The sequence below is a fragment of the Clinocottus analis genome, unplaced genomic scaffold (genome assembly GCF_023055335.1).
Source record: "Clinocottus analis isolate CAN_PGR_092001 unplaced genomic scaffold, fCliAna1.0.p SCAF_12, whole genome shotgun sequence".
NCBI lineage: Eukaryota > Metazoa > Chordata > Actinopteri > Perciformes > Cottidae > Clinocottus > Clinocottus analis.
Window position 1 is genome coordinate 308,401 of NW_027175843.1, and position 5,985 is coordinate 314,385.

The window sequence follows — 5,985 nt, forward strand, 5'->3', positions numbered from 1 at the left end:
AGTGCGACAGCTCGGCCTCTGCAGCCTCCAGGACCGGAACCAGACCGCAGATGTGACTCTGAAAACGCGCCAGCGCAACGAAGCTCACGCTAATGAGAGCGAGGCGGCCGCGCGGCGCGTGCACGAGCGCAGCTGCGACGGAGAGATGAGCAGCGAAGACTGTGTGTGTGTGTGTGTGTGTGTGTGTGTGTGTGTGTGTGTGTGTGTGTGTGTGGCTGTGTGTGTGGCTGTGTGTGTGTGTGTGTGTGTGTGTGTGTGTGTGGTATTTATATATCAATAAATGTGTGTGTGTATATATACACATGTTTATATTTTTTATTTATATATAAATATATATATATTTATATCAATAAATGTATGTGTATATATGTATGTATATATACATATATGTGTGTGTGTGTGTATATATATACACACACACATATGTGTATATATACATATGTATATATACGCACACATATATACATATATATATAGATGTGTGTATATATACACATATATATGGATATATATACACATGTGTATACATATATATATATATACACGTGTGTATACATATATATATATGTGTATATATGTGTGTATATATATATATATGTGTGTATATATATATATATGTTGTGTATATATATATATGTTGTGTATATATATATGTTGTGTATATATATATATGTTGTATATATATGTTGTATATATATATATGTTGTGTGTATATATATATATATATGTATATATATATATGTATATATATGTGTGTTGCCGTGTGAGAATCCATAGGGCGCTCGCTGCAGAGAGGAAGCTGTCAGCAGGTAATCTTGACGAGGTAATCTTGTGCACTCTCCTCCTTTTTCCTGCTCTTGTTATTTATTCTCTCCATCTTCTCGTCTCTGGTGAATTCTTCGTGTCGTCTCTGACCTGAAAGCAGACTGAAACTGTCTGTAAGTGGAAGAGGGAGAAAGGGAATTCATGTACCGGCATGCTGTTTGTGTGCGTTCAGTCAGTCAGACGGACAAATTGTGGAGATAAATGTGCTTTTTGGAAAAGATTATGTAGTTTAGACGAGATGACGTTCACCAGCGTTCCACTTCTCATCCACATATTTAATTAATGTAAAGGTGCAAATTCCTACTTACTGCCTTTATATTGTCTGCTTTTGATGTGATTGTGTTTTTTTGTGTAGCTCGCTTTAAGGGTTAAATCATCCGATTTTTTTGCGTGTGGTTTATTCAGATTTGATTGACAGCTGTCAGGCAACCAAATGACTCCACAAGTGTGAAAACATCTTGACTGAAATATTGCAAAACCCTGAAAGGTGCTAAGAAAAGAGTAAAAGTAGGAATGTTTATGACATCATTGTGACACCAAGTACCAGTTAAAATCTGGCGATTAGCTCCGCCTCCTGAGTGGTGATACATGTTGGCTACTCAGAGATGCTGAAGAACAATCAACATGTAGAACACTGTTGACCACAAGTCAGGCTGAACGCCCTGAAGCCTCTGCCTCTTCTGAGTGTGAGAGAAAACTCATGAATTCAGAGGAGATCTGACTCCTGGACCCGACACGTCCACCTGCTCATCAAACCCGGTGGACATGAACTGAGCGATCCGCTGCTGCTCGTCCGGCCCAAAAGGCTCCTCTTGGTTCTGCTCAGGAAGTCCTGCGCTCTGGACGGGGGGCGGACGCCGAGGGCCTCGAGGGCCTCGAGGTGGCCGCTGGAGGGAAAAGCAGTCAAGCAGAGGAATGACGGAGTGTTTTCCAAAAGCTCTTTCACTGGAGTTGATCTTTGCATCAGCTGTTTGATCACAGTCACGCAGAGTGAACATGTTCCCGTCTCTCTTCCTCAAGATCTCCAGCAAGCTGCCGTCACTGGACTCATCTGTAAAGGAGAGGATGAGATCAGCTGCGGCCTCGCGCTCCATGCTGGGTCAGTTAGACTCTAATCAACCAGGCATACGCCTCAGGTACAATGTTCACATGGTTCTGGCTGCTCGTATGAAGATGCTTCATCAAAACTCTTGCTCCATTTTGTGATTATTCTTTAAACTTTTCCCCATTTTCCATGAACCAGATTGAATGAGAAGAAAAAGAGAGATGGAGCTCCCCTGTAGGAGCGCTGGACGCCAGCAGCATCCTGCAGCAGAGCATCCTGCAGCAGAGCATCCTGCAGCAGAGCCTCCTGCAGCAGAGCATCCTGCAGCAGACCCTCCTGCAGCAGAGCATCCTGCAGCAGAGCCTCCTGCAGCAGAGCATCTTGCAGCAGAGCATCTTGCAGCAGAGCCTCCTGCAGCAGAGCATCTTGCAGCAGAGCCTCCTGCAGCAGAGCCTCCTGCGGCAGAGCATCCTGCAGCAGAGCATCCTGCGGCACAGCATCTTGCAGCAGAGCCTCCTGCGTCAGAGCATCTTGCAGCAGAGCATCTTGCAGCAGAGCCTCCTGCAGCAGAGCATCTTGCAGCAGAGCATCTTGCAGCAGAGCCTCCTGCAGCAGAGCATCTTGCAGCAGAGCTCTTGCAGCAGAGCCTCCTGCGGCAGAGCATCCTGCAGCAGAGCATCCTGCGGCACAGCATCTTGCAGCAGAGCCTCCTGCGTCAGAGCATCTTGCAGCAGAGCCTCCTGCAGCAGAGCATCTTGCAGCAGAGCATCTTGCAGCAGAGCATCCTGGATGCCCTCTCGTGAAGAGCATCTTGTCCAGAGCCGAGCGGAAACCCGGACTTCTCTTCTGTCCAACATGAAGTGAATAATAATAAAGTACAAAACAGTTTAAAAGAAAAGAACACATAAGCATATAAACAACTTAAAGTATAAACTGTGGAAGACTGAGTGTGTTCCAACAGGAAACACTGAAGATCTTTAGCTCTTGTGTGAAAAGAGACAGAAGTGTGTTATTTCTAGTAGACGCAGCGTGTGTTGTTCGTGATGGTGTCGTTGTGTTACCACAGATTGAGTCTCCAGCAGCAGCTCTGCACACAGCAACCCAAAACCTTCCGATCGCTTTGATTGATCAGTGTAACTTTACAGAGGTTTCATTCAGGGAGTCTCTGCAGGTGGAACTGGCTCTGCGTGCTTTGGAGAGAGAAACGGTTCCTGTGTCTCTGAGCCGGAACGCAGGAAACGCGACAGCAGCAGCCGGCACGACGGCTGTGAGGAAAGAGGAGGAAGGCAGAAGAATGCAGAGAGGAAGAAGAGCATCGTGGAACTCTGGCTATTCTTATTCCATCAATGAGGCTCTGATTAAAGTCGCTTCACCCTTTCCTTTATGAAGCTTTTATCTTGGAGCTGAATTCATGAACACACTCACACCGGGCGGAGACGAGAACAGAGGTCAGCTCATTCTCAAGTGGAGTGAACTCCTTTCATCTCTGAAGGGCTCTCTTGTCGCTGCTGTAAAGATCAGTGAAAAGCACAATTCTCTGCTTTTGAGAGCAGAGATGCTGTGAAGGGACGCTGTGTGTTTGGGCATCGTCTGGTCTGCAGCGTGTTTCCTGTCCTCGTGCACAGCAGAGCAGATCTCTGGGATGCCAGTGCATCAAACATTCAGGCACAAAGCTTTTTACGTGGACTGACCTCTGCAGCAAAGCATTCTGGGACAAAGAGAAGGCAGCACTGTGTTTGTTATGGAAGACGGGAATCGTGTGATCAGAGACACATTTTGTACAAAAACTTGGTTTCAAAACACAATTTGTTGTTCCTTCACAACCGTCCTTTTGTCTTTGCCTCCAGCTCCTCGACCTCGACTCGACCTCTTGACCTCCAGTCGGCGGCCGGCCTCGAGTCGGGTTTATTTCACAGCTTCCCAGACGCCCCTGAAAGTTCACTCAAAGGCTCTTCACACAAAGCCCAGAGTCAGACTGCAAATAAAGCTTTTTATTAAAGATGTGAAATATGAATGAACCCTAAAGTTCACCTGAGACTCTCCAACAGACGACGTCTGTGAACCTCTGAGACGTCTCCTCCGTCGCTCCTCAGCTCGAGGAACTCTGGTAGTCCGGCTCGCTGCCGATGGGGAAGCGAGCCCAGAAGGAACGAACCCGGTCCTGCATCCCGCCGCCCAAAGGAGGCCGACGCCCACATCCCCCCATCCTCTTTCCTCTTTCCTCCGTCCTCTATCCTCCTTCCTCTGTCCTCCATCCTCTTTCCTCTATCCTCTATCCTCTTTCCTCCATCCTCTTTCCTCCGTCCTCTTTCCTCCATCCTCTTTCCTCTTTCCTCCATCCTCTTTCCTCCATCCTCCGTCCTCTTTCCTTCGTCCTCTGTCCTCTTTCCTCCATCCTCTTTCCTCCATCCTCCGTCCTCTTTCCTCCGTCCTCTATCCTCTTTCCTCCATCCTCCGCCTTCTATCCTCTTTCCTCCATCCTCTTTCCTACATCCTCCATCCTCTTTCCTCCAGCCCCCACCCCGCATCCTCCATCCTCTTTCCTCTATCCTCTATCCTCTATCCTCTATCCTCTTTCCTCTATCCTCACTCCTCCATACTCCATCCAGGTGGGCGTCACCGCTCCCTCGCCCCTCTTCTGCCCTCGGCCTCGCTCTCCTCCTGTCAGTGAGGACGATGGCAGCGAGAGGCGTGAACATTGTTTCTCACCGTGTTCATCCAGAATGTAGATTACATCCAGAAGTTAGATTACATCCAGAAGTTAGATTACATCCAGAAGTTAGATTACATCCAGAAGTTAGACTACAGTCGCTGCATCAGGTGTGACGGCTGCCTGCGAGCTGCAGACACACCTGCAGGGAGCAGAAGATGGAGCAGCTGACACGTGGAGAGCTCGCCGGCTTCAGGAACACAAGAGATGCTGAGATGAAATGTTCTCAGGAGGAAAGATGACGTTGAAGGTTCATATCTCGATGGAAGAAAAGCAGCTGTATGTTTTTCACATCCTGCTTCCTCCTCAAAGAGCCTCCTTCACTCCTGCTGTGTGCCTTTGCTTTGGAGGGATTTCACACATGTTCCAGCCTCAATGTGTAAAAATGCCCCCAAGCGTTAACGTTATGTTTTCAGGGAAGGTCATTCAAAGTGAAAGGACACATCTGGATGAAGCCGCTGGCCCCGCAGCCCTCATTATCATCTTTACTTGGTGTTCACGTCGTTGTCACAATTGTCAGGAGCTCAGCGGGAACACTCGTATCCTTCAGCTCCTCGGATTCATTTTTCTAAAGGTGTAAAAGAAGAGAAAGGCAGAAGGAAGAGAGCAGAAGAAAAGAGGTTAGTTTCAGTCTTCAGCGTCTCTCCAGACAGACGTCAACGTCTTCTGTGTTTGCTGAGAGAGAGAGAGAGAGAGAGAGAGAGAGAGAGAGAGAGAGAGAGAGAGAGAGAGAGAGAGAGAGAGAGAGAGAGAGAGAGAGAGAGAGAGAGAGAGAGAGAGAGAGAGAGAGAGAGAGAGAGAGAGAGAGAGAGAGAGAGAGAGAGAGAGAGAGAGAGAGAGAGAGAGATATCCAGCTGTGGGTCAGATGAAGAGTGACTGTTCTTTCATCATCATCATCATCATCACAGACGGGCAGCTTCCTGTCTTTCCTCTCTTTGCCAGCGACGATGTCATAGACAACGTGGTTTATTCTCTATTTGTCTTACTGAAGGAAGAAATGTTTAAACGCCATTTAAGGAAGTAGAGATGAATACGTCCCTAAAACAGCTGGTTAGTTTATGCTGCATTTAATGAAAACATGTAACCTCCATTAAACTAGTACAGCCTCATTAAAGTCACCAGTCACACCAGTAAAACCAGTAATATAGATATTAAACATGTGGACAGGTCAGGTGACAACACAAGAAGCTCGATGCTGCCATCTTGTGGACCTTTATGGTACTGCAGCCAACACGCGGGTGTAATCACCCAAAATGTAGAAATAGACAACCAGCAGGATAGTAAAGATAGTAAAGATAACAGGATAGTAAAGATAGTAAAGATAACAACCAGTCACACATTCCTACACGGGTCATTTTAGTATTTTTCCAAAAGATTTATTGAACAAAGTATTTAAATTCTCATG